The sequence below is a fragment of the Eschrichtius robustus genome, chromosome 12 (assembly GCF_028021215.1).
Source record: "Eschrichtius robustus isolate mEscRob2 chromosome 12, mEscRob2.pri, whole genome shotgun sequence".
NCBI lineage: Eukaryota > Metazoa > Chordata > Mammalia > Artiodactyla > Eschrichtiidae > Eschrichtius > Eschrichtius robustus.
In genome coordinates, this window is record NC_090835.1 from 2,791,172 (window position 1) to 2,815,082 (window position 23,911).

At 57.9% G+C, this 23,911-nt stretch overlaps 1 protein-coding gene across 3 annotated transcripts in view; it reads left to right on the forward strand.

Annotated features, from left to right (window-relative positions):
* Window positions 1–318: 318 nt before the first annotated feature.
* The window catches only part of FBLN2 (fibulin 2), a 76,350-nt gene continuing 52,757 nt past the window's right edge, over window positions 319–23,911 (forward strand). For all 3 annotated transcript variants that reach the window (XM_068558497.1, XM_068558498.1, XM_068558499.1), the window contains exon 1: window positions 319–428. The gene's annotated coding sequence lies outside the window, so the exon portion shown is untranslated. The remainder of the gene's footprint in view (window positions 429–23,911) is intronic.

Genomic DNA, 23,911 nt, shown 5'->3' on the forward strand with positions numbered 1-23,911 from the left:
CTGAGGCCCAGGCTGGCTGAGGTTCCGGGCCAAAGAACGCTGAGGGCAGCAGGGCGGGGGCTGGGGCTCCGCGTTTAGACGGGGCGACGAGGGGGTGCGGCGAGGGGGGCGCGCCACGGGGGCGCGGGGCTCGGGGCGCACGCGCGGCGCGGCCACGTCCGGCCCCGGGTGCGCGGCTGGGCGAGGAGCGTCGGCGCCGGCTCGGCCCCCTCCCCGGCCGCGGCTGAGACCCCGCCCCGGAGGTGGAGGGGGCAGGGCGGGCAGGGGGCCCGGCGCCGGCTCAGCCCGCCCCTCGACCCGCCCCGCCTCGCGCCGCCCCGCGCCGCCCCGCGCCGCCGCGGGACTCCCGAGCTCTAGACGCGCCGACGGCGGGGCGGACGGACTAGCGGACAGAAGCGCCCGCGGCGGGACGAGCGGAGCGCAGCGCGGTGAGTGCACGCGGACCTCGGCCCGCGCCGCGGGCTCCACGCCCCCGGGCCGGCCGTGGGGACGGCGCCCCGGCGGGCAGATGCGACACCCTGGCCGGCGCCCGGCGGGGCGCGAGGTGGCGGAGGGCCCCCACCCGCCCGGGTCCCGCCGCCCCCTCCCTCTTCCGCGCCCGCCCCCCCTCGGCAAGTCCCGAGCCCGGGTCACCGTCCCGGGAGGGAACTGGGCCCTCGGTCGGGCACCGCCGCCGCCGCGCGCTCTCCTCCCCCTCGCGTTCGCCCATCGCAGGCGGCAGAAGTTCCTCAGGCTCCGCGGGGCGGCCCCGCGTCTCCGTCCCGCATCCCCCCTCCAGACCCTTTCGCTCTCACGCACGCCCGGCCCCTCACACTCATCTCTCACACGTCGCTGTTGCGCACGCAGGCTTCACACACACGTGCCTGGCACACGGGCGTCTCCCAGACACGCACGCCTCTATCAGCCCGCCGTCTATGAAACGCGTGTGCCTCGTTAACACACACGCGTGTCTGTCACACACACATATGTCTCTCATGTGTCACACACGTGTCTCTCACATCACTGGGGCGGCAAACAGACCCCCTCACCCCCCCACCGTGAATCTTGCACACAGAGTCGTACACGCCAACAACTTCAGAGTCCAGCGGACCCCGGCCCTCCCCCCTGGGCGGGCACAGTCCTCCGTGCCGTCCTGAGCCGGGTGGGCCCCGAGTCGGGCTGGGGGAGGCTCTGGGCTGAGGCTCCCTTAGGGTGTGGGGCGCACAGGCAAGGGGGCTCAGTAGGCAGGGGTGGGCCCAACTCCGGGGACCTCCCCATTCCTCCTCAACCCCTGCCCCCCTGCATCCTCTCCCCCTTCCCACTCTCCCTGCGGGGGTGCCCTCCCTCCCTTTGCTGTCACAAGGTCTCACCCCACCTCGGTTTGTGACCACCACTTGGGCGGGTCCGAGCCAGCAGGTGTCGCCGTGACAGGCCAGAAATGGAAAGAAAATTTGGGGGGTGGTCATCATCCAGAGCCCCTTGAGTAAAGGTGCCGGTCCAGGGCCCTGCCCGAGCAAGCCCTGATGCCTGGTCCTGGCACGTGTTTGTGGCCGAATCACTGGGGCTCTGAGCCTCACCTTCCCCACGTGCAAATGGGGGTGACCATCCCCACCAGGAGAAAGGGAGGGCCTGGGAACTACTGCCCCCACCCTCCCGTCTTGCGTCCAGCGCCCGCCCGTGTTAAGAGGAGTGGGCAGGGGAGGGATGAAGTCAAAGGCTGTTACCTCCTGCAGGCGCAAACTTGCCAGCCCCTACCGCAGCTGGCTGTGCATGTTTTGTTTGGCTCTTACCATGTTGTTATTATTTTAAAAAAGTTAATTAGCTGCCAGCATTCACAAATTGGCAGCTTTCACAAATTGGCAGCTTTCACATAAAAGTCCGGATTTCCGTCTTCTGAAAAATCACAAGGTCTGGAGCTCAGGACCCACATCCCTGTGAGGTGCCCTTGGCTAGTGCTGCTTTTCTTCTGCCCCTGGGCTGGGGCAGGAGACCATTTGGCCACATTTCCCACCCGGCCTGCGTAGACCTCTGTGTTGGCTGTGCCTGCTGTGTAAACTGGGCTGTTTTTGCAGCAGTGCCCACCCCAAAGTGGACCTAGGGTAGTCTCCTCGCCCATGGCTGGGGAAGCCTTGAGTGAGCCTTGTATGGCCTTAGTGGTGGGGGCCATGAGGGGACCTGGACCACAGGGCCTCTTTGTGACGGTGGCCGGCACTTTCTGCTGGGCTCTGGGGATGGGGGCTGAGGTCCCTGTGGGAGGGAGGCAGGGATCTCAGAGCCAGGCCTCGTCCTTCGCTTTTCTCCCCAGATCCCATCCATGATCCTGCAAGGTCGCAGTCTTACCTCTTTTGAAAGATGGGGAGACTGAGGCCCAGGAAGGGTCTCCCAGCAAACAAAGGACGCAGCTGGGATTTCCACCTAGGTTTTTCTGACTCTAAAACCAAGCTCTTTGCCAGCCTTTCAGTGAGTTCACGAGGGGAGGGACTTGGTCTCATTGACCCTGGGCAAATTCCCCAAACCACGTTCACACCTGACAGGCAGTAGGTGCTTAATAAACGCTGTGGAAGGACTGAGGGCAGTGAAGCTGCCTTCTCAGCAGGGGTCAAGGTGGAGCTCAATTCAGGGCCTAAGATGACAGTCTCACATGACCTAGAGGACCACTACGGTTCCATTTGATCGGCCCGAAAGCCCAGCACACTTTCCTGCTCTGCTTTCGAGTGACTGTGACCCCAAGACCACTGTGGTGAAGACCCCAAGTCCCTGCAGGGCCTCAGGAGGACCACGGTGTGTCCTGTTGGGCGTCAGAATTCTGTGTTTGCCTTGCACGTGGGGCTGTGGGTGGGAGCATTTTTTCCTTCACTCCCTGGCTGGCCTTGGTGGAGGAGGCGCTCTGCAGGGTGGGACTCGGGCCGAGGGACAGGCCCAGCTCCTGCTTGTGCTCCTTGGTGGCCTCTTGCTGGGTGGCGTGGGGCGGGGCAGCTGCTGAATTATTTTAAGTCCTGGTTCCTGTGACTCTCTGCTCTCTCTGTTTACCACGTGTATGCGGCTGAATTCATGGGATCTGAATGTCCCTGCGAAGTGTGGGCCTCCTGGAAGTTTGTTGACTGACTGAACGAGGACCAACCCTATCGGCGGCACATGGGACTTGGGGATGGTGGGCAGCCCCTGGCCTCATTCGTGTACCTCCTGGAGGTTTTCGTTCCTGCTGGGGAGGAAGGTGCTGGGCCTGGCCGCACAGGTGGTGCAGAGGGCCTCTCCCTCCCATCAGTGAGCCTCAGTCTTCCTTTCTGTAAAGTGGGTGCTGTCTGACCGCTTTCTGGGGCTCACAGTACTGAAGTGGGTGTTGGGGATGGGAGCCGGGGGTCTGTTGCCTAGGAGGTAGGTGGTGTATCCCCTCTCTGGCTTCTTTTTTTTTTTTTAAAGATTCTTGTCTGGAAAGAGCTGATGCTGGTTGAGATTAAGATGAGCAGGGCAGAAGTGGGGGAAGGTGGAAGGTTTTTTTTTTTTTAGCAGAATTATTTATTTATTTATTTATTTTTGGCTGTGTTGGGTCTTCGTTTCTGTGCGAGGGCTTTCTCTAGTTGCGGCGAGCGGGGGCCACTCTTCATCGCGGTGCGCGGGCCTCTCACTGTCGCGGCCTCTCTTGTTGCGGAGCACAGGCTCCAGACGCGCAGGCTCAGCAGTCGTGGCCCACGGGCCTAGCCGCTCCGCGGCATGTGGGATCCTCCTAGACCAGGGCTCGAACCCGTGTTCCCTGCATTAGCAGGCAGATTCTCAACCACTGCGCCACCAGGGGAAGCCCCCCCCCCTCTGGCTTCTTGAGCTCTGAGCACCTGCCTCCCCACCAACTGAAGGCCCTGCCCTGAGATGTAGTTCCAGCTTGAAGTGGGCAACCCAATCCAGGCAGGAGGGCAGGGCCCTCTGGGAAGGGGATCTCTGAGCTGAGATGGGAGGGTGTGGGCAGAGGGTACAGCTGGTGCAAAGAAAGGACTTTCGGTGGGGCCTGGCTTGGTGTGTGCAAGGGACAGGAAGGGAGGGGGCTGGAGTGGGTGGGGGAGGGGAGGGGGGAGGAGGAGATGGGTGGGGCAAGACATTTGAAAGCTAAGAGAAGTTTCTCTCCAGGGAGCAATGAGATCTGATTCCCATTTTAAGACACCCTCCCTAGCTGCAAGATCTAGAGGTTGTGGGCCTCCGCAGCGAGGATGTTGGCAGGAGTGTGGAGGCCCCGTCCCGGGCCCTGTGCCGGAGGGCAGGTCTCACCCTTGAGAAGCCACAGGTAGGTGGGGAAGCAGGGCTGTGGACAGACACTTGAGATCCAGGGTGATGTGTGCTGGTCAAATAGATGTTGGTGCAGCCGTACAATGGGATATTATGCAGCTGTAAAAAATGAGGAGGCTCTGATCTTCTGGATCTGTTGAGAGAGGAAAACAGGGTGCTCAGTGGTGTGTAAAATACGCTGCCTCGTGTCAAATAAGACGTAAATCCACGTTTGCTTATAGGCTCATAGGCAAGCACTGAGAGGAAGCACTGGGGCGAGTTGCGGTGGTTACCTGTGGTTACCTGGAGGGCGTGTGCAGATGGGGACAAGGGCACAAGGTGAGGTGACACTCCCATTGTGTGCCTTCTTATATTTTCTGGATTTTGAGCCATACCACTATATTGCCTGTTCAAATGTTACATTAAATTCAAAAGCAGTTGGGCAGTTGGTGGGTGACTGTTCATTTGTGAGTTTTAAGTGCAGTGTTTAAGGATGGGTTTTAAGTTCCCTTTACCGACCTTGTTGTTGAACAGACTGACTTCTTCCTGGCGTGGTATACAAAGGTTTCCACTGTGATTAAAATTAGATGGGAACAAAGTCACATTTTGCAAAGTTTGGCAATCGGACAAAAGAAAAAATGCCCCCTTTTTGTCTTCCCCCTTTTCCTGTGGGTGTTTCCTTCTGCTGATTTGACTGCTGGCTTTTCCTGGGGTGGGCACCACAGCACTTAGCATCCCATCCTCAGCCTGTTTCCACAGTCTGCCTGCCAGCCGGACCAGAGCTTAGCGGCAGATCCAGACCCCCGGGGGTCTGTGCAGGTGGCAGCTGGGCACAGGGAAGTCCCCGCTTTGGACACCTGCCAGGCTCAGATCCCACCTCTGCCACTCACAGGCCCTGCTTCCTTCGGGCCAGTGACCTTTTCTGAGCCTCAGTTTCCTCATCTGTCAAATGGGTGTCGTAACCCCTCTGTTAGGGTTGTTGGAAGGAGGAAGTAAGTGATACCTACAGGGTGCTGGTCACTGTTCTTGGGATAAAGCAGTACCAATACGACCTCTGCTGCCCCCACAGAGCTTGCTTTCTGTGGGGAGGTGCAGACGGATGCTCACCGTAACGTCAGAGCTGGCCGTGCGCGCCTGGGCTAAAAAGCAGACGGAGCTGGCTGAGACCAGGGTGTGGGTGGGGCTGCTTTAGGTAGGGCATCAGAGGAGGCCCGTGGAGTACGGACACTCAGGCAGAGGGCACAGCACGTGCAAATGACCTGGAGCAGCTGGAGGACAGGACCCCTGTGAGCAAGGAAGGTGGTCAGATCTGGGGGTACAGGAGGGCTTTCAGTTTTATCTTGGGTGTGGTGAGGATTCAGTTCGGGGAGGGGTGAGGTCTTCCTGGGATTTCCGGGATCCCCCCACTCCCCACCCCAGCTGCTGGGAGGGGAGCAGGCTGGAGGGTGGCAGCAGCCTGGGGCCTCGATCCGGGCCTTGTGGGGCAGTGGGAGTGGAGTTGCAGCCTCCCTCCTTGAGGGTGGGCAACCCTGGGCAGGGGTTGTGTGGGAGCAGCTGGGAGAGGCTGGCTGGACTCGGGGTTCCTTCCACATCAGGGGCCTTGGCCCCTCTCCTTGCACACAGCACTCACAATAGCGTCTGGTGTGGGCCGGCCCATGGTCCCTCCCTGGCCATCCCCAGGGCCCCAGAGACCTATGTAGGCAGTTCTGAAATGCTTCAGTCACGGCTGTCCTGGAGGAGAGCACAGAGGCTCTGGGAGCCTAGGCATGGTCAGGGAGGGCTCCCTGGAGGGGGTGATACTGGCGCTGTGATGTGAAGGTTGAGGGGTGGACAGTGGAAAGAGGATTGGAGGAGGCGGGAAGTAAGGCTGGCCTCGTGCACTGGACCAGACGTGGAGGACCTCATGTCCTGCCCTGAGGGTGGCAGATGGGCAGCCTCGGGGTGTTTCTGAGCAGGGGAGGGGCATGGCCAGAGTGCTGGAGGGGCCCTCTGGCAGCCCAGGTGTGGGGGGTGGGGAGTGGAGGGGCAAGCCGGCAGGCAGGAGGCCTGAGCGGGTGACGGCAGGGAAACAGGCTCAGAGGGGTGGGCCTGGCTGCAGCTGCACAGCAAGTGAGGAGGAGGGGCTGGGCGGGAGCTAGGTCTGTCCACCTCGAGGTCCTGCCCCGGGCTGGCCGCCCCTGGATTACGGGGTACTGTGGCACGCACGCACCACTAATTCCTCTCCTTTGGGCCGGTCCCTTCCTGGGGCCCATCTGGGGTCAAGCCATGCGTCATTTTGCCCCATTGTCCTCAGGGTTGTTGGAATTTGGAAACATTGCAAAAACGCCTCTGTCTTCTCATATATGGAGATTATTGCAAAGAAAGTGCTGGTTTGGGGAAAGGTTATTTCCTTCCTCGAGGGTGGGGAGCCTGGCTCTTCGGCGGTGGGGAGGGGGGGGGAGCTATAATGTGGGCGGCCACGGCGACCCCGCCCGGGTCAGTGTTGGTGAGGAAGTGGTGCCGCCTGCCTGCTGGGGGCGCGGGTGCGGCCGGGGGGTGGGGGGAGCGTCGAGAGCCTCCGCATGGCCAAGAGGGTGGCGGCCGCAGGCACCCATGTGCCCGGGAGTGGATGGCCGCCTGCGGCCACGGGAGGCTTTTGTCTTCAAGCAGACCCTGCTGGCCTCAGGCCATCTCACCTCCCAGGGCCTCAGTTTCCTCATCTGCGCATTGGGGACAGTCCTCCTGGTTCTGCTGTCATTTGGTGCCCAGGAATGGCCTGAAGCGTGGGAAGAGGGTTCTGAGGGGCTGGGTGATGGTGGGGTGAGGACCCCGCCAGGCCAGGGAAGCACCTGCCTGGGCCCAGATGATGGGGGCCTTGGCTTCTCCATCTGTAACATGGGCCTGGTGGTGGTGCCGGCATAGGAGGGGCCTGTGGAAAGCCCCCAGCACGGCTCTTGGCACGTATGCAGTGCTTAGTTAACACGTGTTAGCTCGGTTCTGTCAAGGGTCATGCCCCCCTTCTCCGTGATCACTGAGATGCCGTCGTCTGCATCAGGGCTGGCCCTGGGCCTTGTGCTCCGGGCTCACCCATTGTTTGATTTTACTTTTTTTTTTTTTTTAATTTTTACTTATTATTTATTTATTTTTGGCTGTGTGTTGGGTCTTCGTTTCTCTGCGAGGGCTTTCTCTAGTTGTGGCAAGTGGGGGCCACTCTTCATCGCGGTGCGCGGGCCTCTCACTATCGCGGCCTCTCTTGTTGCGGAGCACAGGCTCCAGACGCGCAGGCTCAGTAGTTGTGGCTCACGGGCCTAGTTGCTCCGCGGCATGTGGGATCCTCCCAGACCAGGGCTCGAACCCGTGTCCCCTGCATTGGCAGGCAGATTCTCAACCACTGCGCCACCAGGGAAGCCCCTCACCCATTGTTGATAAGCCTCCCAGAGTTCTTCCTGCCTCAGCCTGGGTCTCTCATCCAGCTGTGTCTGTGATCACCAAGTGAGCTTTTGGCGCTCCAGAAAATTCTGTTCTTAGAGTCTCCCCACAATGGTCTTGACACACGTGCACAACCACACGGTACCCTCCTTGACCTGAAACACACACAGGCACCTGTAAACACGCACACGCACACATGCTCTCTTTCAAGACCACCATGCTTCACTCTGGTTTCCATGTCAACTTTCCGAGTCCTCATGAGCTCAGAGATTAGCCATCCTCCTGGGGGTTCAGTGCTGGCCGAGCTCCTGGGTCCCTCATCTGTTCCCCTGCATATCCTCAGAGCAGATGAATTCAAATGTTGTCCGAACATGGGCACCGCACAGGGGGTCTTGTGCCCTTTCTTGGCAAAAAAAAAAAAAAAGCCAGAGCGTGTTGGCTTCCGCTTGTGCTCAAGCGACCGTTAGCACAATGCCATCACATTTTCTGCTGGATTGCCCCCACCTCCTGTGCCTTTACATTATAGTTAATAGATTTTAAAAAGTTCCTCCCCTGTTTTGCTTACACTTATACTAAAAGGAGGCCGTTTTTCACAACTGTAGATAGACTCAGGATCGCTCGCTCTAAATCAGCAATACCCGTGAGAACAAAGATGACAGCCCCAGCGCAGGACTGAATCCCAGCCCCTGCTGTTCCCTGCCTCTGTCGGCCTTAAGCCCGGTGCTCCTGCCCGCTCTGTGCTGCGAAGGAAGGTTGGCAAGGGTCAGGGAGACGTTCGCTCCACACAGAGTTCTCTGCCGTCCTGACTGCGTAAGAGGGTAAAGGGGGATGATTGCTCACCACGGGGCCGCTGGTACTTCTGCCTTCTCCCTGAGGTCTCACCTCACCCCGAGAGGTCATCTCTAGCCCGACGGGGGGAGGACCCTCTAGCTGGTCATTACACACCTTGCATCTTCCGGGGATCCCTTCCTGCTTTCTGGGCCCCCCTTGGCACATTTCCTGCTGGGCGGGGCCACGAGAGGAGACTGCTGTCCCTCCAACAGAGATGTCTTCTCTGAGACCAAGTTCCTGGTTCTCAGGCAGCGGCTGGTCCCCATTCCCACGTGGGGGCGGGGGTGTCCCCTACCCCCCAGCTCTGTGCCCTTCTGGCTGCCTGGGCAGAGCCCTGGAGGGTGAAGGCAGCTTAGCCTGGGCCGTCCTGTGGCCTGGGGTCCATGCTAGTGGGGGACAGGCTGGAGCTCAGGGCCAGGGCTCCAGTGCCGAGAAAAGGGGGCGATGGCGCCTGGCAAGGTGAGGCTGGGCCCAGTCCAGGGAGGAGGTGGGGAACTAGGCCTGCCCAGATGGCAGGGTGCCTTGTAAACTGTAAAGTTCGGCGCCCAGCTGAGCAGTCATTAATGTTACTTCTTGCGGGTCACACCACTGACACCACAGTAATGGCCGGTCAGGCCCTACTTAGCCACGGGACCTAGCGTGAAGGAAAGTTTGCCCCAGTCCTCGTACCACCCCCCCACCTAACATGTTTTCTTTTCTTTTTTTAAATTTTATTTATTTATTTTTGGCTGCGTTGGGTCTTCGTTGCTGCGTGTGGGCTTTCTCTGGTTGCGGTGAGCGGGGGCTACTCTTCGTTGTGGTGCACGGGCTTGTCCTTGTGGTGGCTTCTCGTTGCGGAGCACAGGCTCTAGGCACGCAGGCTCCAGTAGTTGTGGCACGTGGGCTCAGTAGTTGTGGCACACGGGCTCTAGAGCGCAGGCTCAGTAGTTGTGGTTCACGGGCTTAGTTGCTCCGCGGCATGTGGGGTCTTCCCGGACCAGGGCTCAAACCCGTGTCCCCTGCATTGGCAGGCGGACTCCCAACCACTGCGCCACTAGTCCCCTAACGTGTTTTCTGAGTGCCCGACCTTACACTCTCACAAGTGAGAGAGAATCGTTTAAGGGACTGCTGGGGATGGAAAGGTTGTGGTGACATCACCTGCCTGTCCCCAAGGCAGGACATGCCTGACCCAGGTACACCCCCTCGGCGTGGCTGTGGCTTCCCATGCGTGGGGTGGGAGGAGTGACCCTTCCTTGGCCCCAGACCCCGGGGGGTCCCACAGGGATGGTGGAGCCTGAGCACATGGCCAGGTAGCCCACCACGACCTGGGCTCAGACCCCCATAGTGCTCTCCCTGCTCCTGGCATCAGGAGGGGCCTTCCCATCGCTGTGGGGGAGGGTCTCCCTCATGTGGGCTTATCTGTGTCTGAGGGGGTCCCTGCATGGTCAGTGCAGGGCGGGGGACCCCATGCCACCAAGGCTGCCTCATGCCCCATCTTTTTTTGTCTCTGCTTTTCTCTGTGAGTCTGGGTGATTCTCTCAAAATGACTTAAATGTGCCCACCCTCAACTCACAGTTTCTTCCCACCAGAGATGGTCTGTGTTTTCTTCTAGTTCCAGTTCAAAATCCTGGGGAAGAGCTCTGATTGGCCCAGTTTGGGGTGGGGGAGCTCTAATTGGCTGAGCTGAGGGTGAAGAACTCTGATTGGCCCAGTTTGTTGGGGGAGAGCTCTGATTGGCCCAGCTTGGGCAAACCTCCACACTGGGCCAGTCAGTTGGCTGCGGCTAGGGGTGGGGTCACTTAGTCCTGACAGTGACTGTAGCTCCAGCTGGTCCCCAAGGATGGGCATTGAATGAAGCCGGCTGCCACCCCAGGAGGTGTCCACTGCAGGGACAAAGTTCAGTAACTCCAGAGACTCAGATGTTCTAGGAATCTAGTCAGTGACACATACAACACAGGTGCTCCTCTTGCTTCCTCATCACAGCTGTCAGGAGTGTTCTGGTTGCAGGTGATAGAAAGTATGACTTAAGCAAAAATGTCATGGGACTAAAATGTACAATGGCTGGCTTCAGGCTTGGCTGTATCCGTGGGCTCTAGAGATGCCGTGAGGGCTCTGTCTCCATCCTCCATGTTGGTTATTCTCAGGCGGGCTCTGCCATGTGGCAGTCGGGTGGCCCAGCAGCTCCAGGCTCCCTCCCTTAGGCCCAGGGGCTTCACCGTGGGCCTGCGCAGCTGGGTTACGGGACCGTCCCTCACCAGTCATTGTGAAGGAGGAAGGAGCCTCTGATGGGCCATTCTGTGGGCCATGTAGCCTGAAGAGTGGGAAAGTTGGGGTTCTCTTGCCAGGAGGAGGGGGCAGAGAGCCGCACAGCATCGCCAGCCTGCTCTCCATAAATGGCCCCCACGTTTCCTTCCCCGTCCCCATCTCACATGGTGGACCCAGCCCGAGGGAACGTGAGGATGTCCCAGTGTGAGTAAAGGCAGCTCTTCACCACCTGGGGTAGTTCCTGTTAGAATGGGGAGTTGGAGACTGGGGTTGGGACTGCGGGGTCCTGGCCTCCAGCCCAGCCACACTTAAGTCCAAGTGGTCGGGAACTCCATGTACAGAGCGTGGGGAGGTCAAAAGAGGCAGCCATGAACTCTGAGGAAAGGTTTCCCTGAAGAGGGAATACTGAGCTGGGTTTTTAGGGATGAACAGGAGTTTGCTCAGGGGCAGAAGGGTGTGCCTGGCAGAGGGAACAAAGGAATGGGCAGACTTGAGCAGCTGTGACAGATTTAGAGGAGCTAGGGCAGGTCATTTATTTTTTATATTGACTGTGTATCGAATGCTTGTTGTTTGCCCGTTGAGATGCTGGGGTCTTTACGTGCCCTCCTTGAGTCCTCCCCGTGTTGCTGGGAGGCCATTGTGATTGGGCCCATGAGCAGACGGGAGCGTGTCTGTTCCGGGGTCATGTGCTCTGAGCCGCCCGGCAGCCTGGGGGGAGCTGGGTTCCCATTTGAACCCTGACCTCTGGGGCCCAGGGCTTGATGCCACTTGCTGCCCATCTCTGCTCTGGCTGGGGCGGCTGACGGCCTCGGGGGCCCTACGGTCATGCCACAGCCTGGGCTAGACCCCGCGGTTGGCTGCACACCGGCTGCCCTGCTGGCAGCCTTGAGAAATTCCTAAATTTCAGGGCCGTGCAAATGAAGAGGGGCGCTGGCCTGGCAAAGGCGCGAGAGCGTTGCAGGGCCTCCCCGGCTGAGCAGCGTCCCACGCCTCTGCGAGGCTCCGAGGAGGACACAGAGGGGCTTCTGTCTGAAGGGTGGACGGTGGTGGTTACGGTGTGAGGCTCCCAGCGCAGCCCCTGACTTGCCAGGGGGGCCTTAGGCAAGTTTTTCTCCGTCTTTGAAGGCCCTGCGGGGATGAGTGTTGGTGACACTCACATTTATAACTCATCTCATGTCCTGTGTCAGCCCTGTGCTGGGGCCGTACAAGTTAATCAATCCACCCATCCCCACCCTGCCACCCACCAAAAGCATCTGAGTGCCCACGTGGGCCAGCCCCCGGGTCAGGGCTGAGCAGGAGAGCAGGGTCCCTGCCTCAGTCTCATCCGTGTGAGATGTCAGCTCCTAGCGTGGGGAGGGAACCTGCCAGCCTCAGCCCCAGTGAGCGTCCCGTCTGGTTAGAGAGGAGGTGGCAGCAGAATGCGCCTCTAAGGGCGCTGCGTGAGCCTCGCTGTGGGGGATGTTGGCAGGGCTGCCTGCGCTGAGGCCGGACAGGACACGTGATGCCTTAGGCGCTGACGGGCTCCGGTGCAGCTGTGAACCCGGCGGGAGCAGGAAGCAAGTCCTGGGTTCTAGGAAGCAGCGTGGTCTGGGCAGAAGGTCAGGGTCAGGGGCTTCGGGGACTAGGGACCCCCTGCCCCCTGCTGGGGCTGGAGAAGGGAGAGGACCCACCAGGTAAGGGCGGCCCAGCATGCATGTGCATGCACACGCAGGCTCACTCTCACACACACTCACACACACATACATGCCTGAACACGCCTCACGTGCACACACCTGCCCACACTCATACAGACTTAGATTTCACATGCGCACAGATGCACTTACACACCCAAACTCCCCCCGGCCCCCCAGCACTCACACGGACCCGCATGTACACGCACCTCTCCTGCAGGGACCCTTGGTCTTTCAGCTTCCCTTGAAAACACATCTTGTATCCAAAGGAGAAGGAAAAGAGAAAGCAGGAGACGGTCTGCGTGAGCTCAGAGGTAGGGTGAGGATGGGGTCCGGGCCCCGCTCTGGGGACTCCCTCACCTCCTGGAGCGGTTTCTTAGTGTAGATGGACCCCTGGACTCAACTCCAGGATCTGGAGAAGGAGTGAGAAGGGGCCATGCCATGGTTTGTGAGGCTCTGGAGGAAGGATGGACCCCAAAGTTTATCTCCCACCTTTGTCTTCCTTTCAGGGGAGGAATTAAATCCCCCAAAGGCCAGTTTATTCTGTGAGAGGGGTAATGGGTAAACCCATCCTCGGTGCCTGGTACGGAGGGGCCCCTCCCATAGGGACCTAGTAGATGATCCCCTTTACCAGGAAGAAGCTTACTTTTCTCAGAGCTTTTAATTACAAAATGTTGAAGTTTATTGAGTAGCATCTACTGAACTGATCACGTAGATTTGTCTTTTAGTGAACTGCATTGATTTGTTGGTATTGCACTACATTTGCATTCCTGAGGTAAACCCTATTTGGACACAATATATTATTATCCCTGTAATATGCTGCCGGGTTCAATTTTCTGCTATTTTACTTAGGGCTTGGCAGCTAGATTCATAAGTGAGCCTGGCCTGTACCTTCCTCTTGTAGTATCCACGTCTGCTTTTGGTATCAGGACTTTCCTAGTCTCATAAAATGGGAGGAGGAGCCACCTTCCTTTTTCTGGGTGTTGGAACAATTTTTTAATAGGGTGGGCATTATTGTCAGCGCTGACTGTACCATGTCTCGGGTTGGCCTCTGTAGATACTTGTAAATTTCATCCCACAGCACCCTGTGGGGGGAACGTGATGCTTCTCGTTGAACAGACGGGGAAGATGGGGCTCACAGAGCCGGAGCCCCTGCTCCGTGGTCAGACAGCAGGTGGCGGCTCCGCTGGGCTGTGAGCGCGGGCCAGTCTGACGCTCCCTGGGCCTGTGCTTTTCACGCTGCTCGCCACGGCGCAAGGATCGTCTGAGATGCTGGCCTGCAGGAGGGCCGTTGCCCTTGCTCTGGGTGTTCCGGGGAGGCTGGGAAGAGCCCTGATGGAGCACCAGGAGAACTTGCCTCGCCCTGCTCCCCATCCGCTGGCCCACCCGCCATCCATGCGTCCGCTTGTCCGCGCGTCCATTACCTGCCTGGTCGGCCAGCCGTCCTTCAGCCATTTGTCCCCATGCCGATGCACCCACCATTAACCCACCTTCCCATCCTCGCCTCCTCCATCTCCTCACCCACCTTTCCACCCACCCACCTGCCCATCTGTTAGACATTTATCCACAGGCTGGTTACTCATCCAGCCACTTTTCCACCTTCCCGTCCATCTGTCCTCCATCTGCCATCCATTCACTCACCCATTTATCCATGATGGGACCACCACCCATCTGACACCCAACCATCTCTCCATCAACAATCCATCCACCTACCAGTTCACTTAAACATCCGCTGGTCCACCTTCTCCTGCATCTGTCTTCCATGTGATACCCACCCACTCATCTGTCCACTCATCCATGCATCCATTCATCCATCCACCCATCATCCATCCATCCATCTACCCACCATCCATCCATCCATCCACCCATCATCCATCCATCCATCCACCCATCATCCATCCGTCCGTCCACCCATCATCCATCCATCCATCCACCCATCATCCATCCGTCCATCCACCCATCATCCATCCGTCCATCCACCCATCATCCATCCATCCATCCATCCATCCATCCATCCATCCATCCATCACATCCAGTCGCCCATTCATCCATCTACCTGCCCTTGGGGCTTGGCCTTAAGGTAGGGGGTAGGGTTTGGGTGTGGAGAGATTCAGGAGGGAGGGCACCCTGGTTTGGGATAATGATACAAACCAAGATCAGGAGTTGGGAACCAGAGTCTTCAAGTTTAGCAGGAATTGGGTGTATGGAGGGCGACCGAGGGAAATGGAAAGAAAAGGTGGGAGGGAAAGATAGGTGAGAGCTAGATGGTGAAGGACTTAGAATGCCACCCTTAGGAGTTTTCACTTTATCCTTGGTCCAAGGGTATTCAACCTGGGGTCCATGAGTGAGTTCCAGGGAGTCTGTAAGACCCCTAAAATGATAGGCAACAATTTTTTTTTATATAGGCCCATACATCTGTTAAGACTCTTGGTTGCAAGTGACAGAAAACCTGGTCCAAGTTAGCTTGAGCAAAATGGTCGCTTGAGCAAAAAGTTGCTTGAGCAACTTTGTCATTGCAAAGTTCAGCTTTTCAGTTAGCTGCAGGTATGGCTGGATCTAGGTACTCAGCAGCTGTCACTGTGACTCTGTTATCGTGGCTTTTCCTTTTCCCTTTTTTTTTTTTTTGAGTTGACTCCAGCCTCAGACAGTCTCCACCTGACAACAAGATGGCTTCAGGGACCCTCAAGGTTAAATCATCTCTTGTCTGATACAGTGGGAACAAGAGGCCATTTGCCTGATGTCTCACTTGAATTGGGTCTCATGGGCTCAGGTTGGCCTGGTGTCCATCCCTGAGTTAGGCATTGTTGCGAGAGGAATGAGAAACACTGATTGGCCTGACAGTTGAGTGGTGTGGACCCCAGAATGAAATCCAGGGGCCCTTCTTGGAAGGAGGGTGAATGTACGATGGGTGATGAGAAACCACCCCATGTCCACTACTAAGCTTTGTTCACATTTTCCTTTTTTGGTGGACGTGGGTGGATTATCCAAGGGCCAGAGGTGGTAGGGAACCATCAGGATTTCGAGCAGGGTGGGAGGACATCAGACGAGAAGTCCTCGGCAGGCAGGACCACGGGCGAGCTGGATGCCTGTCTGGGGCTGGGTGGAGGGTACTGGGGACGCAGGTGGGGAGAACGGTGAACTCAGCCTTGGCCACAGGCAGGACCGTTTCTCATCACTCTGCTCAAAGAGTGTTTCCTCTCTTCAGAGTCATGACTTGTGGGGAAGGAAAATATCAGCTCCCTCCTGTGCCAAAAGCAACATTTTCTTTTCTCAAAGGTTGATTATAAGTCACGGACATTCATCTGTGTAATTTTTCACCTGTTTATGTCGATAATGAGATTAGTGATTATATATGCAGGGTCACCTCTCACCCAGGGTTTAAGGAGCTTTTTATTCATTTTACTTATTTTTTCTTTATTGGCTAAGAGAGGGAAGGGAAGGGAACAAGACCTGGCTGTTGTACTGGAAGGACGATTTTCCCAGTGTTTTCATGAGCTCACCCAGGGAGGGTCCCCAGGGGCCCATGAGCATGAGGGCACGGGCCCCCAGCACCCTCTGTGCATTCCACCTGGGCCTGACTGCTGTCAGCACTTTGCAGCCAGGGTTGGCCTGAGACCCGGTGTCCCTGTGCTCTGGACCCAGCCCCCCACCACCCCCTCGGGGGTCTCAGACCAGCCCCCTGTGCCCTCAGCCTTGGCCGCTCTCCCCAGGCTAGACGTGTCTTTTTGCAAACGATGGCATCAATTATTGAGATTTTTGCCCATGAGGAAATGAAGGAAAATAAGTGTTTAACGGTGGAAGCCAGGCTTGATCATTTTTCTTTCGGTGATTTGTGATTGTTTTTCATATCCCTCCCCTCCTATCCATTTCTTCTGCCAAAAAGTCTCTGGCCTCTGCTCTGTTTCCTTTTTCTGGACTATTATAATAGGCTCTTTTCTTTTAAAAGTCTCTGCTCTTGTGAAAAAATACATATAAAAACATACAAAAAGTACATGGAAGTCAGCGTACACCCGCCCCCCATCGCCCTAACCCCAACACCCTCCCCCCTCCGCTGGTCTTTTCCCCATCTCCCCCCGCAGGTGCCCTACTCCCTCCGTGATGTTAAGGTGTTACCCAGCTCTGCGCTTCCTGTGGCTGGAATCTTCCTCCGCCTTCCTGAGGACTTCCCAGCGTGCTGTGGCCCATTGGTGCACCGCCCCCGCCCCGTTGGAACAGTGTCTACTAAGTCAAGACACTTTGCTACATTCCCTGGGGCCCTGGGCGTGGGTGACTGACTGACCAGTGTCCTCTTCTGACCTTGTCTCCTTCCTTAATTTTCACGCCCCGCGCCCCTTTCCCTCTTGCTGCCCACCTCACCTCCTCCTGCTCCCTTCTTTGTTCCTTGCATGCCGGCCACAGTGGGTCCAGCTGGTTCCTGCCTCAGGGCCTTTGCCCGTGCTATTACCTCTGCCTGGGATGCCTTTCCCAGATCTTTGCACGGCTGCCGCATCTGCGCCAGGCAAGTCTCAGCCGAAGCGTCACCTCCTCGATGAGGGCTTCTCTGCCCGCTCTTGCCAGGGGAGGGCCCCAGGCCCTGTCCTTCACAACCTCCTTACTATCTTCTTACTTACTTGTTATTTGTCTCTTCTCTTCACCAGGATGTTGGCCACACGGGGGTAGGGCCTCTGTGGGTCTTGTTCACCGCCACATCGCAGTACCTGTTGTGGGAACTGGCAGGTAGCAGGTGCGCAATGAATATCGACAAACTGAAGGACTCTGGCTGTGCTCCCCTGGCCAGGCAGACCTGGCTTCATGTCCGCGCACCACCTTTTACTGATGGTGTGACCGGAGGCAGGTCATTTATCCTGTCTGGGCCTGAGTTTCCTTATCTGCAGAGCGTGGTTAAATGAAATCAACATCCCTAGAAGCTCTCAGGCCAGTGCTTGGCATCGTGTCGGTGCCGAGGAAGTGATAGTTAATGTGAACCTGATCAACAGCTAAAATCCCTCCTAAGTTTCTGTGCCAAGAACACGTTTATTATTTTTCCCAGTGAATTAGATGACTTCCTCTTATCATACAAGGAGCACCAGGTCATCCTCTAATTTCCCTTTTGGCCTTGGGTGCCAGGAAGCTTACCATGATGGGGAGGTCTCAGGGGCAGCTCTTGTTTCCTGTTGGGTCTTCAGTGCAGCACTGTTTTTCCTTTCCTCTCTCTGCTCTTTGATTATTCACTTTTGGCTCCACAGTGCACGTTTTGTTACTTTTTACTGTAGTAAAATATATATAAAACTGACCCTCTTAGCCATTTTTTAGAAATTTTAATTTATTTTTGACTGCGTTCGGTCTTTGTTGCTGCGCGCAGGCTTTCTCTAGTTTCGGCGAGCGGGGGCTACTCTTGGTTGCGGTGCGTGGGCTTCTCATTGTGGTGGCTTCTCTTGTTGCGGAGCATGGGCTCTAGGCGTGCACGCTTCAGTAGTTGTGGCACACGGGCTCAGCAGTTGTGGCTTGCGGGCTCTGGATCACAGGCTCAGTAGTTGTGGCGCACGGGCTTCATTGCTCCACGGCATGTGGAATCTTCCCGGACTGGGGCTCGAACCCGTGTCCCCTGCATTGGCAGGCGGATTCTTAACCACTGCGCCACCAGGGAAGTCCCAGAACGTCCTTTTTAAGGCTGAGTAATATTCCATTGTGTAGAGAGACCACATTTTGTTTATCCATTCATCTGTTGATGGACACCTGGGTTACCTCTGCCTTTTGGCCACTGTGAATAATGCTGCTATGAACATCGGTGTGCAAATACTATTTTTAGTACATTACTTTCTTACCTTTCTGAGCCTGGGGTGATCTCAGCCCAGATTAGAAATTACAGGTAGGTTTGGGGATTGTTTCTAGGAGTAGACTCTCTGACCTGCTCTTGCGGGGGGGGGGGTGTATGTGTGTGTGGCAGAGCCTGTGCCCCCCGCTGGTACCCGGGCTGGTTCCTCCTCCTGGTGCACTCGTCCCCCAGCTGCTGCTAGTGGCTCACACCTGCGCGCTTCTCCAGACGCCCTTGGCCAACAGGTGTTGGTTCCCCGCATGGGCCCAGGAGGTGATCCCCCCCTTCGTCCCACTGCCATTTTTGGCCAATGACCCACTGATGTCCCTGAGTGGGATGAGCCCTGGGGTGCCAGTCACGCTGCAGAGCTCCCTGTGGGATCAGGCTGGTGTCGGACTTCAGCTAAGACCACATCTTTGCCATCCTGTTTCCTGTTCCCTTCTCCCAGGGGTTCTCCCAATAAACCACACGCTCAGAACCCCATCTCAGGCTCTACTTCTGGGAGGTCCCGGCTTCAGACAGTGTGTAATTAACTCGAGCGTTCCCTCCCGTGGTTGTGCGGCTGTGGGGATGCCACTGGATTCTGATACGATTGACCTTCGAGCCTACCTGGGTAGGAGCGGGCTCCTTGGAGGGGGCACAATTCCCAGTATCTGCCACTTACAGAAGAGACAGATCCTAACCCAGGAAACCAGGCCGTTCAGGCAGTGGCTTTGGGCCAGGGGGAGCAGGAACTCCTACCTCCCCTGGGCCTCCTTCCTTCGTGTGTAGACAGGGGAGGCCCAGGAGGGTTCCGGAGGATAGAGGGGAACCGGGGAGCCCAGTGATGCCGATGGAGAGTGAGCGTGGACCAGTTGCCGTGGACCACTGACACCCCGCCATCAGGCCCAGCTTCTGATTTTCCTAGAGAAGTTGGGAATCCAACTTTGGTGTAAAATGTTCTGATTTTAAGTGTTACGACATTAAATCAATTATAAATTAATAACATTGCAATGTTTTAATAACAGCAACTAATTTCAAAAGTTCCGTGTGGGCCCCCAAACACACTCCATAGACAGACGGCCAGGCGGCTGGTTGGTGACCACCCTCTGGCTGGACTTGGGGGCAGCGGGCAGCTGTCTGGGCAGGCTTCTGGGAGAAGCCGGGAGCGGCACTGCCCTCAGAGGTGGTGGCCGGCGGGCCAGGTGGTCCTGATTACTCGCGTGCTTATAACTGGTGTGCCTCCAGGGTCCTGAGTGTCTGTTTCCCTTCTGTCATCCCCAGCTGCTTGAGAATCTGTGTTTGGCTGTAGCTGCCTCTTGTTTAAAAGAAAGATCCCCTGCAAACATTTTTGAAGTTTTGAAACCACACCAGCACCAACCTGAGACTTTGTTCTTGTCTGGGGTTGCCCAGTAAAGATGTAGGATGCCCAGTTAAATTGGAATTTCAGAGAAGTGGTGGATAAGTATCTCCCAAATATTGCACAGGACATACTTAATACTAAACCATGATGCATTGTTTACCTGAAATTCCTCTGTAACTGCATGTCTTGTATTTTTATTTGCTAGCTCTGGCAAGCCTATTCTTGTCAGAATCAGAAGGCTCAGAGAACTGGAGAAAAGAAGAATTTCCTTACCTCGTGATTCGGTGTCACATGAGGCCAGACCCCACTTTCGGTAGTGGTGGTGCTGGTGATCAATCAGTACCCCAGGGCCATGAGGGGGGGCACCAGGGTGGCCTTGCCCCCTCGGAGAGTTTGCATCTGGGGCCTTCTCTGGATGGCCACTGAGGTTCATTTGTCAGGACGGGGTCGGGGTCACTTACTGTAGGGACGTGTATCTGTGTTTGCGGGCGGGTAGCAGTGAGGACGGCAGAGAGAGGAGCTCACAGCCAGGCAAGTGAGGGCGGCAGAGGCGCGGTCAGCTCTGATCGCCAGCCCCCCTTGCCCGGGTGCCCTGGGGTGGGGGAGGGAGAATACGGGACACTGGGCGTGTCTTCCACAGAGCCCTCAGCCTCCTGTCTCCCTGGATGCTCCCGGGAAGAGACCCTTGCTGAGTGTGCCCCTGCCCCGTCCCCCCACATCCTGGTTGTGAGAAGCTGACCCCGGGCTACGTGAGAAGCCCGCTGCCCCCGCCCTAGCAGGGGTCTGGCCAGCCAGGGCCTCCACCACCTCCCCACTCCTGCCTTGAGCCTGCTTCAGCCCCGCAGAGCTGGACGCACCCCGGCGTGGTGCTGGGGGCTCCCATCTTCCTTCCCGTCTAAGGCCTGTTGTCTCCGTCTCTTGGTTATGGAGCATGAAGCCCGGAGAGGATGCCCAGACGCCCATCACCGGCTTTCACTGCTGGGCACAGTTGGCTGCGTGGCCTTTGTTTCACGCTGAGTGTGTGAGGGCACGTCGCAGGCTTGGTGGTACTCACAGTGTCGGTCTTTCAGAAACACCACCGTCTGCAGCTGTCAGGGCTCACGGAACGATGCTGTTCCTTCCTGGCCCGTGGCCCGTGGTCCATCTCGGAGCCCCGGGGAGCCCGGTGTCTCTCAGCTGTCTGTTCGCTCCAGGTCCGAGCGGGAATCCCGCACGCGGTGGCTGTCGCGTCTCAGGCCAGTGTGAACCCAGCACAGCATCTCCTCTGCCCACGTTTGCTGTGTGCCCAGGACTCGGGGCCTTTGTCCTTTAGAGGGTCCCCCCCTGGACCCTCTGCTGGGGCTGCTGACTTGGGTCCCAGTGCTTGCGGGTCCAGCTGCCGCGTGACCGGCGGCCCGACACCTGGTGGTAGCGGTGTATTTGCTCAGGGGTTTAGGCAGGTGTGGCTGGTCCTTCTCTCAGCTCCATGTGGCATTGCTGGGGACACTGGTGGTATTTATACTAGTCTCCGGGCTGATGGGGGTGTCCGAAATGGCCTCACTCACATGCCAGCGTGTGACCAGCAGGAGTGGACACTGGGCTTGCAGGGTCTCCCGGGCAGGGTCCTCACCCGTTTTCCTGGTGGCTCAGGACTCCAGAGACCAGGGCGGAAGCTGCCAGCTCCTGGGGGGCGAGGTCAGCGTCCCTCTGCGTCCCCTGTGGGAGTGGTCACCATTCTGAGTCTCACTGGTTCGTGGTTACAGCCCCCCGCCACCAGTCGCAGCAAAGGGGGGATGGGCTTGTGGGTTGGCTGGATGTGTTCATGCCCTCACCTGAGCCCTCCTGCAGGCTAGTGGGGTTCCAGCGGGAGCCGTGGCCATGGGGGAGGGGGAGGAGCCACCTCCAAACCCCTGCTCTGGAGGGAAGGAGCAAGGGAGGTGGGGAACCAATACCCCAACCCCTCTCCTGCCCTCTGATCCCCTGTCAGTGGTGACCCCTGGCACTGTGGGAGCCCGGGAAGGCAGTCTGAGGAGGGCAGCGCCCCCGTCCCTGCCGGTGCAGAGCCAGGTGGAGAAGGGCAGGGCAGGGAGTGGGTCTGCGGGCAGGTCACCAGCCTAGTGGCCTGCACCCGTGTCCTGTGTCCCCTCCACCACTGGACAAATACCCAGTGGCCACATGGTGCAGGGTTCTCAGGGAAATGCATGGGGCAGGAGAGCTCGGCACTCACCCCGCATGCACGTGTGGCCTGCTTGTGTACGTGCCTCTCTCCTGGTGTCCGCTTCAGGGCTCACGGAGGCCAGCTGGCACTGTAATAATCGTAGTCTTGTTAACGTGCGTGCATTACCCAGCTTCGTTCATCTGTGGGTGTCAGGCGATCCTGGGGGTCTTTCTCTGCGTCTGCCTGGTCCCCGATGAGCCCCTACCTCGGAGTGTGTGCCCCATGACCCAGCCTCAGGCCCAGCCGCACGGGTCTTTGTCACCACAGTCTGCCTGCCGGGGCTCCCCACTTCAGGGAGGTCAGGTCCCCTTTTTCAGCCCCTCCCCTCATGACTCCTCTTTTCAGATTGGAGGGGGGCCCATTTGCAGAAGCCACACATTCAGGGGGCCACTTCCTGCAGGGGCCGTGGGAGACAGCAGCTGGAGCCCCCCAGGAGGGGCGTGTTTGAATCTGAGAACCAGCAATGCAGAATTGTGCCCTCCTACTTCTCACTCGTATGCGTGTTCCCAGCCCCGCTAGCTCATCTCCAGGGACAGGGAGCTCCCTCCGCACCTGCAGCCTGGTCTGACTCTGACCTGGAGAAAGCTTTCCCCACGTGGAGCTGAGGTCTCTTGCCCTCCACCCTCCGTACACACCTGAGGGGCCGTAACGCGTCCTGAGCAGCTGTGGAGATGTGCCAGGCGCCCCTGAGGCTGCTCTTCCCCAGGGCAGCCACCCCAAGGGGCCCAGCCCCTCGCCCCTGGGCCACCTCCTGCGGACACGTCCCAGCCGGCCCCATCCCTCTCGAAGGTGGGCCCACCCCCTTCAGACTGATGGGGGTTCTGAGCAGCATGCAGGGGCCCGGACTTCCATTCTCCCAGCTGGAGACCACAGTGGGAATGACCATGGGGCTCCCAGTTCAGAGGTGAGCCTGGGGGGACCCTGAGCTCAGGCACGTCCAGCCACATGTGAATGAGCAGAGAGTCCGTGGCATAGGCTTCGTGGGGAACCGGGAGCCCACACCCTGTGTGACACCTCAGGGTGGCTGGGGCTCAGGAATTTTCCAGAGAAGTAAGAAGCTGGAATTTTCTTTCTTTTTTTTTTTTTAATTAATTAATTTATTTTTGGCTGTGTTGGGTCTTCGCTTCTGTGCGAGGGCTTTCTCTAGTGGCAGTGAGCGGGGGCCACTCTTCATCGCATTGCGTGGGCCTCTCACTATCGCGGCCTCTCTTGTGGCGGAGCACAAGCTCCAGACGCGCAGGCTCAGTAGTTGTGGCTCACGGGTCCAGTTGCTCCACGGCATGTGGGATCTTCCCAGACCAGGGCCCGAACCCGCGCCCCCCGCATTGGCAGACATACTCTCAACCACTGCTCCACCAGGGAAGCCCCAAGAAGCTGGAATTTTCACATGAGCATTTCCAATTTGTAAGTGCTGGTTACTAATTGAAAGATAAAAGCTCACTGCGTGGGGGACTTCCCTGGTGGCGCAGTGGTTGAGAATCCGCCTTCCAATGCAGGGGACACGGGTTCGACCCCTGGTTGGGGAAGATCCCATGTGCCGCGGAGCAACTAAGCCCGTGCGCCACAACTACTGAATCTGCGCTCTAGAGCCCACGAGCCACAACTACTGAGCCCGTGCGCCACAACTACTGAAGCCCGCGCTCCTAGAGCCCATGCTCTGCAACAAGAGAAGCCACCGCAGTGAGAAACCCGCGCACCGCAACGAAGAGTAGCCCCCGCTCACCGCAACTAGAGAAAGCCCACGCACAGCAACGGAGACCCAATGCAGCCAAAAATAAATAAAGTAAATAAATTAAAAAAAAAAAGCTCACTGCGTGGGACACACAATGCATTCGTGGGCTAGGTAGTGCCCATGGGCCCCAACTATGACCTAAGGTGTGGTAGAGCCTCCTCTCCGCTGTGTGCAGGTGAAGAGCCGAGGCTTAGAGGGGGCAAGGGCCTTGCTCAGGGTTGCACAGCCAATGAAAACACCAAGCCGGGGGCTATGTTCTTTGTCTTTCCCCCGGGCCTGGGGTGAACCCAAGATCTGGATTCACATGGTTGTGGGCAGTATGTGACGGTAGGGGGTCCAAGGGCCAGGCCCCGCTGGGAGCCGTGCGTGGGCTGTGGTGGGAGTACTGCCTCCTGGATGCAGGGTTCCTGTGAGTGTGTGATGAGGAGGGGCGGGGGTGGGCTGGGGTAGGGGGGACGGG